Below are 14,493 nucleotides of genomic sequence, written 5' to 3'. Positions count from 1 at the left end.
CTGTCTTTTTTTTTTTGCCAGTATTCTCTCCTTTAATCTATTAAAAAATTCTAAAAGGCTCGAAAACAAATACATATTTTGTGTGTCTATTTGTGCCTGTTTGCACAACAAACGCATTGCTGTATTTCTGTCAAATTAACTGAGGTCAGGTGTGCTCCCAGTAAAGCACTGAGGCTTCATTGTTGGGAGTTTGCAGCTTTTTAAATTCAAGGAGCCCAGGCTCTGTGAAACTATGCTCCATACTACACTCAACAAAAATATAAACGCAACACCTTTGTTGCTGCTCCCATTCCCCATGGGATGGACGTAGAGACCTAAAATTCATTCCACATACACAATATAACCATCCCTCCCAAACAGTGGTCACAAATCAGTCCAAATGTGTGGTAGTGGGCACATCTGCTATATTGAGATAATCCATCCCACCTCACAGGTGTGCCACATCAGGATGCTGATCTGACATCATGAGTAGTGCACAGGTGTACCTCAGACTGCCCACAACAAAAGGCCACCCTGGAATGTGCAGTTTTTTGCGCTATTGGGGGTCTGGGGACCCAGAACCGGTCAGTATCTGGTGTGACCACCATTTGCCTCATGCAGTGCAACACATCGTCGCATGGAGTCTATCAGATTGTCAATTGTGGCCTGTGGAATGTTGGTCCACTCCACTTCAATGGCTGTGTGAGGTTGTTGGATATTCGTGGGAACTGGTACACGCTGTCGTATACGCCGGTCAAGCACATCCCGAACATGCTCAATGGGTGACATGTCCGGTGAGTATGCTGGCCATGCAAGAACTGGGACATTCTCAGCTGCCATCTGCCCTGAACAATGTGAACCATGATTCATCCGTGAAGCGCACACCTCTCCAACGTGCCAGACGCCATCGAATGTGAGCATTTGCCCACACAAGTCTGTTACGGCGACGAGCTGGAGTCAGGTCAAGACCCCGATGAGGACGACGGGCATGCAGTTGAGTGTCCCTGAGACGGTTTCTGACAGTTTGTGCAGAAATTGTTTGGTTGTGCAAACCAATTGTTCCAGCAGCTGTCTGGGTGGCTGGTCTCAGACAATCTTGGAGGTGAACCTGCTGGATGTGGAGGTCCTGGGCTGGTGTGGTTACACGAGGTCTGCGGTTGTGAGGCCGGTTGGATGTGCTGCCATATTCTCTGGAACGCCTGTGGAGACGGCTTATGGTTGAGAAATGAACATTCAATGCACGGGCGACAGATCTGGTTGACATTTCTGCTGTCAGCATGCCAATTGCACGCTCCCTCATTGCTTGTTGCATCTGTGGCATTTTGCTGTGAGATAAAACTGCACATTCCAGGGTGGCCTTTTGTTGTGGGCAGTCTGAGGTACACCTGTGCACTACTCATGATGTCAGATCAGCATCCTGATGTGGCACACCTGTGAGGTGGGATGGATTATCTCAATATAGCAGATGTGCCCACTACCACACATTTGGACTGATTTGTGACCACTGTTTGGGAGGGATGGTTATATTGTGTATCTGGAATGAATTTTAGGTCTCTACGTCCATCCCATGGGGAATGGGAGCAGTAACAAAGGTGTTGCGTTTATATTTTTGTTGAGTGTATATTATGTGGACACAGGCCATATAATTTCAACATGCAGCTATCTCAAAAACTGGACACGTTATACCAAAACTATCTGCTTGGCTGCAGACTACTATTGATGAGTGAAATGCTTTGCTACTCTCAAGGTTAACTTTGTAACATTTTTCATACCACTTAAGAAATATTAGGCTTTCCACAACTGTTTTGGTTGCCTCTAACAGCCTGTGTATTGATTTCCATTCAGCCTATTTTACCACATAACATCAGAGTCCCTTTACATAATTCACCTCCTCTCCCCACCTACAACACTTAAAGTAAGAAACATAAACAACGACTTATAATGACTTGACAAAATGATAAAGTGAGTCTACTAATTAGTGACGTCAGTAAAGAAATACAACAAAAATTACATTACAAACTCCACATAGTTAATAATTATGTGACATGAGGTAATACCTTGCTGGTGACAATGTTAGCAAAAAATAAGCTAAGTTTAGCCAGCTAGCTGCTATGTTAGCTAACAGGTGATTGACTGTAGTTGACTTAAAATCGCATTTTTATTCATTTAAATGAATACAAATGAGTCATTTATTGACATTGACAGTGATTTTTTTTGTTGGTTAACTGTGAAGCTTTAAAAGCAGCTTTATGTTACAACAAATGACAAGTCTAATGACAACCCTAAAAAGATTATCACCCAAAGGTGCAACTTACGTCTTAGCTCTCTGTTAATCATTCTCCAGCCTGACACTTTTTATTGGTTAGAATTTGTTTTGGGGTTGTTGTTTTTTACAGGCAGCTACAATTTTTATGATCATTTAAATATTAAAGACTTTTGTGTAAATTTAGGTGTGACTCCATCCAATAGCCCAGACATATTAAAATATTGTTGCCAGATAAATATCCAACAAATAAACAGGCCAGCTTTCTAATCTGTGCTAAATCTAAATCCATCTATATAGTACCTAAAACATACTGTAAATAAAAGAATCATCCAAAATGTGACAGTCCCAGCCCATTTTAAACTCTAGTCAAGAAAAACTTACACTGAAAAATTCTGACTTTAAATTTAGCCCAGCTGGCTTACAGATTACTCTCGATATGTTACCCATTAGTATCTGTTCAGATCCAAAGATACACTAGCTGGCGACCATTTAGGACTAGAACAACAAAACTTTTATAATGTAAAAAAACAGGTTTATTATAGTACATAATTTAATGGCCTCTGTTAGAGCTTGACTGAGAAATACAGGAACTGAAAAAGGCACCAAAAATAACCCTCCATAAACAAATACAGCAACGGCACAAACTTATGATCTGTTGTTATTTTACTTCTCTTTCTTTCTCACTCATACGTATTTAACTCAACAAAGCAAGTGTTTTCTTCTCTCTTTTTTTAAAGACATTAACATTCAAGGTCAAAAATAACTAAATAAACTGCTCTAAACACAAATCCTCAAAAATCTCAGAAGGGAAGAGTTTCATTGTGTGAAGTGAGAGAACATAGCACACAGCAAATTCAGAAACAATGTAGCAATACAAAAAAACTGAGATATTTTACTGTTTCATGGAAAATTTTCAATCATTTTGAACAACAGATCTAAAAAAAAGGTTGAGACCAGACAATAAAAGGTTGGTAAGTAAGTGCTACTAAAAAGAAAGAGCTGTAGGAACCTTTTGAACTATCCATCCATTCGCTTCCGCTTGTCCTTTTCAGGGTCGCGGGGGGCGCTGGAGCCTATCCCAGCTGTCATAGGGCGAGAGGCGGGGTACACCCTGGACAGGTCGCCAGTCTGTCGCAGGGCCAACACACAGGGACAGACAACCATTCGCACTCACATTCATACCTAGTGACAATTTGGATTATCCAATTAACCTATCCCCACAAGCTGCATGTCTTTGGACGGTGGGAGGAAGCCGGAGTACCCGGAGAGAACCCACGCAAACACGGGGAGAACATGCAAACTCCACACAGAAAGACCCCGGCCTGATGTTGGAATTGAACTCAGGACCTTCTTGCTGTGCGGCAACAGTGCTAACCACCGTGCCACCGTGCTGCCTACCTTTTGAACTAATTAGATTAATTGGTTACAGGTTATTAACATGATTGGATATAAAAACGCATCCAGGTTTCTCAGAAGTAAAGATAGAAGTTAGTTCACAAGACTGCAAAAACCTTTCTGTAATTTGTGGAACAAGATGAACATTTTTAAGTGTAAAATAATGAAAAGAGTTTGAACACAGCATCTACAGTACCTAATATCATCAAAATAATGTGGCCAAATCTCTGTGCTCAAAGGCAAAAATATATATTGCATAGCCGTGATCTTCAGTCCTCAGGTAGCACTACATCGAAAACAGGGATGATTCTTTGATCAAAATCACAGCACTTTGAGTAATCACTGTATGTCAACACAGTTTATCGCGCCATCTACAAAGCGCTATCATGCACAGAGGAGGCCATACATGAACATCATCCAGAAATGTCTGTGGGCCAAAGCTCAATAAAATCAACTGAGGCAAATTGGAACGCTCTTCAAAACTAAAGATGAGAGAGACCTGCCTTCAGTTCAAAACCATATGGAATTAGCATCTTACACTGGAAAGGCAAAATGAGTGCTGAAAGGCAGATACAGGTTTTAGAGCAACATACACTCCCATCCAGGCTCTCCTTTTTAGGGAAAACCTTGCATATTTCAGCAAGATAATGCTAATGTAACTGCATCTGTTACAGCAGCATGGCTTCATAGGAGAAAGTGACTGTCTGCAGTCCTGACCTTTCACCAACTGCAAACATTTGGCACATCATGAAACGAAAAATAGCCTGACGTTGTAAACAAAGATGTCCTTTAGGAGCAGTCGCCACACTAACATGCAACTAACACCAGAGATAAATCAGATGACATTTAATTAAAATAAAAGGACAATACAACCACTGAATGGTTGTGTCAGCATTAAAGATAAGCAGCTTACTAGAATTATTATGCAATATATCTTTGCTACAGAGCTTTTCCTCTCAAATTTTAGATATGTGTCAGTGCGGTTAAAAGCAGAAATATCTTCCCTTTCACTTCTTTTTTAGTTTGCTGCTTTCAGCTTCCAGGAACTGTACTAATCTCAGCTGACACTGTCCGAGGAATTATTTTTGCTTCTGTGGTTTTCCAGAATTAAACATCTGTCGTCTTTAAGGGATTTGGAGATGAATAGTAATTATTTAACAGCCTGAAATGGGCTACTTGACTTATGTGAAGTTTGTTGGCCCATTTAAGTAATAGATTCCAAGTTAATCCGTAAATGAGACGTTAAAAGCCAACTGTTGTGCCCACAAGTTTTTTTAAAATTCCGTAATCGTTCCTAGAAACCACTGTTTACACGAGACATCTCATTACTCAGCCAAACCTTTTCATTCTTCGGTTCCTAGAAACAGAGAGTCTTTGGACTGTGCCAGCTAGAGAGCACGCTGACTTTAACCCAGTTCTTGCTTAAAATAATACCTGCTGTGGAGACAAAATAGTTCCACTTATGGGCTAAAATCTTTACTTACTGCCATGGTTTACAGAGACCTACAGTGGGTTTTTGACCAGCAGCTAAATGTGTAATCCCTCTCAAAAATAGTGTTTCACTGTAAAGATAAAATGGCACTTTATGGAGAAGCTTCTTGAGTTCAAACCTTCAACAAGGAGGTTAACTACTGAATGTGCAAATGGGAACTAAAGAGCAGTTAGCGCTTAAGCTCATGTGTTTCATTTTGCTTCAGTAACCCCAGAGCTTTGTGCTGCTTTAGCTCTTCATGTAGCAGTTTAGCTTGACTGTAAACAATGCTGTATGAAGGTGTTGCTTTCTTTACTTAAAGTGGGATCTGTGCTCCTCCCCAGAGTATTTTAGAGGTATTTACTTCCCTTTCCAAATTCATAATAGAATTACAAAAGAGGGCTGAATTTTGTACACATTCTAAACCACCTTAAGGCAAATGCGATATGTGATAGTGGATTAGATAGATAAGACTGACTTGACTCGACTTGACTTGTTGTGAATCACTTACAATACCGTGCAAAACACTGAATGGGAGCTAAAAGACTTCAGTGCCCGGAACTGGAATACTTTTAATGGAATGTATTTTATTTATAGCATCCAAGCAGATTTCTGTTGTGATTTGCACGCAACCATTTAAATTGGATGAAAAATGAGTCATGTTACTTGTCAAGGTAAAAGTGATACACACACCACATGGACCAGGGTGAATAGTGTTCGCCCTCAGAAACCCTTGAAGGACCATGTGGTGTTTTAAATCTACTTAGAGCTGCAGGCATGACACTCATAATGAGGAGTTAAGGTATGAATTGTTTCTGTGAGCCCTTTACTGGGAATGCAATGGGAGGCATTTTAGAGAGCACTACCGACTTTCTTTTTATATGCAAGCTGTAAACAAAAAGAAGCAGTGTGCACTTTCTAAAATTATCCTGCAAGATCTTGGTTAAGGCAATGCAGGAAAAACATAAGTAAATATGTTAAAATGGCAGCATGGTGCAAACTTAGCATTCTGAAGCAATTTTTCTATGAAAGTGTCCTTGTTTGGGACGTCCTGTGTACGTGAACGAGGACACACACATGTATGGAGGCAACTAATGCCATCTACAGTCTTAGCAGTGTTGGGGAGGCTACTTTGAATACACCTCTATGTACCCAGCTGGAAAAAGTTGAACTACACCAAAGTTACCCTAGGGAGAGATTGATTTGACTAACTCAAGCTAGGTGGAAAAATAGTTCAAACCATTAGAAAAAAAGGCAATGCACATGTGATACAAAATTACAAGAAGATATGAGTTTACAGGCCATACATAAACAACAGAAAAATGCCTCATTACTTCTGGTGCAAGGAGTTTGAAAGAATTGGTTTTCATCATCATGCTGGCATCTGAGCATGACTTAAGGTAATTCAAATCATTGAACTGTACCTCCTGACTGTGGTTATAGTGCTGGTGCCTCGAGAAGCATGCAACTATCGGTCAAACATTACGGCATGCTGTGTGGTTAACTGCACTAACAGTCCTTCTGTACTTTGTACTTTTGAGAGTGAAACTCCACTATTTTATTTGAATGTTCCTCACCACTAATGCATCCATATTGATGCCCTTTCTCACCAAGTTTACTGATATTAACTGATAATTTAACACTTCACTGTCTTCCAAGTAGGCATGTCTCTTCCTCCAAAAAAACCCAAGATGGCTAAAATGTAATCTAAAGTCTTCAAAGCAGGGATCCACAAACTAAAGGTTTAAGTCTGGGTTTGGGTCCAGGTGGTATTGTGCCCTCTAAAAAAGCATGGGACATCTTATCTGAACATTTACTAATAGATAATTAATAGTTAACAATACTAATGCAAAATTGAAATAATATTTTGTTTATTCTCAAGAAATGTTCACTGCAGACTACTATGGATACTGTGAAATCTCAACCACATAGGGATTGTCCAATTATGATGTGATGCCAGTGACTGGCTGTGGTTTAAGGGGTATCAGCCCACTAATAACAGGAGGCTTCTCCCTGTATTGAAGGAGAATCTGGAAGGCATGGTGTGAGCCTATCGAAGTGGTGTGCAGAGGCTTTTCTTGTAAGCCTCTGTGCAAGGTCTATGAGCTACTTGGGATCTCAAGGGCTACAAAAAGGAAAGCAATCGAGTCTGCCATGGAGGGCTTCCAGATGGCTTTGAATCAGGGGGAATGGTCTGTGGGCCAGTGCTGCTGGAACACAAGCCAGGACTTGATCAACCCTGGCTGGCTTGGCTGAGTGAGGTTACATGATGTTGAAAGACCCCAAACATTCAACACTGAATATGTGTCCCGGTGCATTATGGGATGTATCTTTGACTCGGGGTTTGCAATGCTCCTTCTGTTCATGCATCTAAGTGCTCCTGCGCAAAAAAGGAGCACAAAGACAAGTGGGCTCAACGTAATGTCAACGGCAAGCACCTTATACGACATCGGTTTTAACCTCAGTACTTATAAACACTTTAGCAATTTATTAACCAATGTATATTGCTAATATAAGCTCATCTCCAGCAAGCTACAGTGCATAAAATTTGTCAGCAACAGCTGACATTTTAGTTGGCAAGTCTCAGCAAGACACAGGAAGCTGCTTTTGTTTAATCTTATCTGGAATCAAGGAGCCTGCAAGTGAGCCATGTGGGCATGGAAACTGTGAAAGACAATGCAACAATAACAAAGCAGGCTGTTTGCTTCCACTCACAGCAAACAGTTAATTGAGACAATGCTTGAGACCTCATTTGAAGCTTATCTTGGGCTTGTCTTAAATGACCTAAGACTTGATTCAAACTCCAAAAAACCTAAAATCAGCTGTGATGTGACACTTTGTCATTATGCATTGTTTTTGTGCCATTAGTCATTTGTTCATGCTCTCATCCCATCTCTTTTTCTCTCTCTGTCTGTCTCTTTCTCTCTCTCTCGCGCGCTCTCTCTCTCTCTCTCACACACACACACACACACACACACACACACACACACACAAAGATAGGGCTTCAGCAGCTGAGTACCAGGCAGTACTGACCTCTCGCTTTGTACATTGCTGTCATACACACACATGCACACTAAGCAGACAGTACCAGTCTCTCATCCAAGCACTGATAAAAGGGCCTTTATGCTCCAAAGGTTTTCACTGCAGTAATGCGCATGCGTGCACACACACACGCGCGCACACAGTCATGTTTCCATCACATCGGGAGCCATTACAGCCACTTACATTCCATGACGTGCTCCAAAGCATAAATACTGCTTCACTAGCTTTTACTTAAACTTAAATGTCTTAACCTTTACATTGATTTATGATTTATTATGCAGATACCCAATAGTACAATTTCCCCACAATACCCATAATACGCACACTCTCTGGCTGGAAGGATAAAACACTTCACAATTTCAAAGTTAATAAGGCGAATTTGTACATCTAAACATGTTACTTGATCTGATACCATAAGCATCGCTGGGCCGAACAAAACTCACACTGTAATGCCCGCATTAGCAGACAAACATACACATCCGATGCAGCGGGGAACTGTGGGATGACGGTGTAACAGATCAAAGCGCTAGTTTGTTTTCACTGACAGATGAGCAGGTGCACACTTTCATCTTCCACCTGCTTAGGACATTTGTTGTAGTTTGCCATTTTTACTTGAGTCTTTTCATACACATACAAGCACACTAATCTCTGTATGAAACAAGCATATAGTATACATACATACATATAGTGCATCTGAGTTTTTAAAGCTTGGTCTGTGACAAGTTTTTGGCATTAATGAACAAAACAATGCTTCGACCTATAGTAGTTAACCCTTTAAGACCTACCATAGAACCAAGTCCGCCAGAGCTTACTTTATATTTTTACATGCTGTAGTGCCATTTTTGGGAGCATTTCAAGTTGCTATACATCAATACATCTGTTATAGCCCATATTTTAATAATATGTATGCATTAAGTCCATAGTAACTACATAAATTGCAAAAAAGTGCAATAAACTACAAAAAAATTGAAAATTGTTTTTGTTTTGTCTTTTACATATATTTCTACTTAGAGAAATTTAAGAGCTTTATCCCTCAAAACTTTAAATACAAAAAAGTTGCACAAAATTGTTTACAACAACAGGAAATTTATTTTGAGTGTCTTCATATTTTTATTTTTGAGATACACCAATTTTTATATACTGCAGAAAAAACTAAAAACAATCCTAGAATGCAAATTTGCAAAGAAAACAGCATGTGCATCAAAATAAACTATTTAAAGCAGTGCAATTTGAGTTCTAAGCATCCCAGAAACTATTCAGAAAAGCATAATGTCAAACATGACTTTTAAAAACACCAGTAAAGGCTTATGCGGCCTACAAGTAAAAAACTACATTTTCCGCGAAAATGACGTCACTTCCGGTTTCAGGCAGGTACTGGCAGACATGTGATAGTTCGCGCTGACGTCTATTCCAACTAGGAAGTGTTACAAACAGCTGATCGGATCGGCAAAGCGTGTCTCTGGAAAATTATGTTTTTGTTCCTGCAAGCGCTTTTTATGCAATTTTTGCAAAGCTATATGTGGAAGGAAACTGTGACTTAGGACAAGCTGATGGCATAAGATGTAAGTACAACTCCTCTGGTTTTATATGCAAAAAATATTATTGCGCTACCTTACGTGGTTCCGGTGTTCTGGGAATCCCTCCTACCTGAGAAAACATCCTACCCAATGTTTCTGCGCAGACACAGCGCATGCGCACAACACCACCGGCTTTAAAGGGTTAAAGAGGTCAGAGTGAGTGGGAACTACACTGTTAAACCTCTTCTGCGTTCACTAACTGGTGTTAAATTGGATAAGCTGAGGAGACTCTTTATTAGGGAGTGATTAGTTGTTTTACAGTCACTTCAGCTTAATGTTCGACTTATAGTCTTGGCTAATTGCTCTGTTTAAAGTTTGTTTTTGTTTTTCTGCTGCTAAAGAAAGTATAAGTAATGAAAAAAACATATCAATCATGTTGCCTAAAACCTATGGAAAGCTTGAATGATGTTTTTTGAGCTATAAATATCACCTAACAATTAGACAATGAGTGGTGAGTGGTTCCTGAAGGTTGCTAACTGTTACTAGGTAAAATGAGTTGCAAAGAGGGCGCTGCAGCAAAAAACCTGCTTGTGATTGCTCTGGTCACTGGCAAATTGCCTGTAATGTCTGCAAACACTTGCCAACTACTCTCCAAACGGCAGTAGAATTTGAAAAAGTGCATCGCAAATTGGAAATAGAGAACCTTCACCATCAAAGTGAAAATTGTGCCTCAGAACTGCAGACATTACGTTTTGTCCCTCACTTTCTACAGTCTTGCAATTGCTCGGAGAGTAGCTGGTGAGAGTTTATAGACTAGTTGACGTCATACATGCAAATTACAGGTTTCTGTGGCTGTCTGCTTGGAACCAAAGTAATCGCAAGGAGGTTAAACAGGGGTAAGCACAAGAAACTACTGAAAACTTTGGAGCCCTGAGTGTTAGCGAGGATGATCTGGCAGAGAACTGTGGCACCCATCTGCCTGGAAATACCCAGCTTGATTAAACAGTAGGAGACAAGTGGGGGGAGAACAGCCGGGGGGGAAGACTTCCACTCACAGGCACAGTGCCAATCCAGTAACTCCACCTGAGGCTAAAAGCAGATACGTTAACACACAAAAAAAAGAAAAACAGAATCTAAAGCCCATCCTGCCAAACCTCATAACTGGAGGTTGCCAAATGCCTGTATATTTGTCTCTAGGCTTGTGTGACTGGGCCTTATTAACTTGATCCAACGTTGTCACCATTATCAATACAGGTCCAAAATGTTAACAAGTTAACTTCACATGGTTAGTGGTCACATCTCTGCAAAACCTCAACATCCTGTTTGTTTAACATACATTAATCTATTAACTGAAAATCTTGGCTGTGGTCTTGTCAGCAACTTAAAAGTATAACCCTCCACTTCTAATGACAGCTGTTTAAATATAGTTTATGAGTGCAGTCAGCCTTTTATAAAATTCGGCTCTGTTCTTTATTACTTTTACCTTCACAACTATTTTGCTATTCAAGCAGAACGTTAAAGCACTGACAAGGCTTGACAGCTTTAGAAAAGTTATAAAGAAAAATGGGTCAACAATTGATTGTTACTCATTTAAGTGTGTCTCTGGCCTGGTTTCCCGCAGCATCTATTATACTCTATTATAAGATGCAGACTCTTCTTCCAATGATGACTAGATGTTTCCAAAGGTGCTGTAAATTTGAATGACTCACACACAGCAAGGGGGCTTTGATAAAAGAGGTTGGCAAAGCACTGAATGTGGGAGACCGTCTCGCAGACTGCATACAAAATGAATCACATGCTCATATGAATAAAAGGTCCTCAACAATTTAGAAAAGCAAATGCTTTGATATTCCTATTGTAGAATTGCTGATAATGCCTCTTCTTGTGTCTAAAATTACCCCTACTTGAAGCGTAAAGTGGAAGTGGACACATTTTGCAGACATCTATTTGCACAAAAACACACACTCCGAAAGTGAAATCTGATTTTCATGTGGCTTCAGTTAACTTTCCCTTTGAAACAGGAAATTAAATTTTAAAACAAAGCTGCAGATAATTAAAAATGGTGCACCCACTCATTGCTTTGTTGTTACAAATCTTAAAAATGGTAATATGTAAAACATTTCACCTGCTACGCGCTCCTTTTTAATCCAGTGACACTGCTTTTCTGATGAACACTTGCATGTCTGGTCCAGCCAGTTGTTGAGCCCCTGGCACAGTTCATCTCCCATTTACAGCTTCTGCACTCTCGTTTTATATTTATTCTGACAGGATACAGTTGAACCTTGAGCTGTCTCTTTAGCAAACCTAGTAAGTGGAAAAAGCTGAAAGGTTTAGCCTGTGTTATTGGCTTTACAGTTTATTTCATGAAAACACTTTGGCATTTATGGCCACTGTTATTTTTACAATGTGGCTTTAGGGCAGACTGCAGACTACAGCACATGTGAGCACACAGTGGTGTGAACAAGCACACACATGCTATGAGTCCTGGCTTCTCTCAGCTGCATTTTGCAGTTGGATTTCATTAAATAATATCCCAGCAAATTCTACGATTGAAACCTTTCAGCTATGAAGTATTTGTAAATGCTTAGATTTAACACCCAAGAGGTACCAGGAAGCAAAAAGATACAGAGGATTATTGTGACTGGATGTCATTTGTCACACAGCCATCTATTAAAGGTGCTCATTTGCGGGCACATGAGCAGGTTAAATATGACATGGTAGGGTTTTTTTCTTAACTGCAAATTAGAAAAAAGGAGAGCTAAATGAGAGGTAATCATATAAAAAAAAACACCCAGCACGCCCCTGCGGGCGGTTTATCCTTCAAGCTCGGGTCCTCTACCAGAGGCCTGGGAGCTTGAGGGTCCTGCGCAGTATCTTAGCTGTTCCCAGGACTGCGCTCTTCTGGACAGAGATTTCCGATGTTGTTCCCGGGATCTGCTGGAGCCACTCGCCTAGCTTGGGAGTCACCGCACCTAGTGCTCCGATTACCACGGGGACCACCGTTACCTTCACCCTCCACATCCTCTCGAGCTCTTCTCTGAGCCCTTGGTATTTCTCCAGCTTCTCGTGTTCCTTCTTCCTGATATTGCTGTCATTCGGAACCGCTACATCGATCACTACGGCCGTCTTCTTCTGTTTGTCTACCACCACTATGTCCGGTTGGTTAGCCACCACCATTTTGTCCGTCTGTATCTGGAAGTCCCACAGGATCTTAGCTCGGTCATTCTCCACCACCCTTGGGGGCTTCTCCCATTTTGACCTCGGGACTTCCAGGTTATACTCGGCACAGATGTTCCTGTACACTATGCCGGCCACTTGGTTATGGCGTTCCATGTATGCCTTGCCTGCTAGCATCTTGCACCCTGCTGTTATGTGCTGGATTGTCTCTGGGGCATCTTTACACAGCCTGCACCTGGGGTCTTGCCTGGTGTGATAGACCCCAGCCTCTATGGATCTTGTGCTCAGAGCTTGTTCTTGTGCTGCCATGATTAGTGCCACTGTGCTGTCTTTCAGTCCAGCTTTGTCCAGCCACTGGTAGGATTTCTGGATATCAGCCACCTCCTCTATCTGCCGGTGGTACATACCGTGCAGGGGCCTGTCCTTCCATGATGGTTCCTCGTCTCCCTCCTCTTTCTTGGGTTTCTGCTGCCTGAGGTATTCACTGAGCACTCGGTCAGTTGGGGCCATCTTCCCAATGTATTCTTGGATGTTCCTTGTCTCATCCTGGACTGTGGTGCTGACACTCACCAGTCCCCGGCCCCCTTCCTTCCGCTTAGCGTACAGCCTCAGGGTGCTGGACTTGGGGTGAAACCCTCCATGCATGGTAAGGAGCTTTCTTGTCTTTATGTCAGTGGCTTCTATCTCCTCCTTTGGCCAGCCTATTACCCCAGCAGGGTACCTGATCACGGGCAGGGCGTACGTGTTGATGGCCCGGATCTTGTTCTTACCATTCAGCTGACTCCTCAGGACTTGCCTGACCCTCTGCAGGTACTTGGTGGTTGCAGCCTTTCTAGCGGCCTCTTCATGGTTCCCATTCGCCTGCAGGATCCCCAGGTACTTGTAACTGTCCTCTATGTCTGCAATGTTGCCTTCTGGTAGTTCAATGCCCTCAGTTCTGACTACCTTCCCTCTCTTTGTTACCATCCGACTACACTTCTCCAGTCCGAACGACATTCCAATGTCATTGCTGTATAGCCTGGTAGTGTGGATCAGTGAATCGATGTCTCGTTCACTCTTGGCATACAGCTTGATGTCATCCATGTACAGGAGGTGGCTGACAACTGCTCCGTTCCGTAGTCGGTATCCGTAGCCAGCCTTGTTAATGATCTCACTGAGGGGGTTCAGGCCTATGCAGAACAGCAGTGGGGACAGAGCATCTCCTTGGTAGATCCCGCACTTGATGGTGACTTGTGCTATGGGCTTGGAGTTGGCCTCTAGTGTTGTACGCCACATCCCCATTGAGTTACTGATGAAGGCTCTTATATATATATATATATATATATATATATATATATATATATAATGGGTTTCAAACAAGTCTGTGTGGAGATGTATGGAATGGAGTGAAAGTGCAATCAAACTTTGGCAATAACAGACTGGACTCTTTAGTGTCACTACCTGGTAATAAAATGTATTGCACAATTATTCAGTCCTCAATTCCATTTGACTGCAAGTATACGCCACTAAATTAGTTAATTATCTCAAACATTAGCCTACATTGCACAGTAGATCCAGACATTGAGCCTTTTTTTTCCTTCTCAGTGCAAGGCTTTCTTTAAAAGCTACACACACACACACACACACATAAAGGCACTCAGAAAGAA

This window comes from Aulonocara sp. 'chitande type north' Nkhata Bay, linkage group LG17, assembly GCF_057382095.1.
Source record: "Aulonocara sp. 'chitande type north' Nkhata Bay isolate Kocher_YH1m ecotype deep benthic linkage group LG17, A_spYH_male_GT1.1, whole genome shotgun sequence".
Classification (NCBI taxonomy): Eukaryota; Metazoa; Chordata; class Actinopteri; order Cichliformes; family Cichlidae; genus Aulonocara; species Aulonocara sp. 'chitande type north' Nkhata Bay.
Note: the sequence above shows the minus strand (reverse complement) of the source record.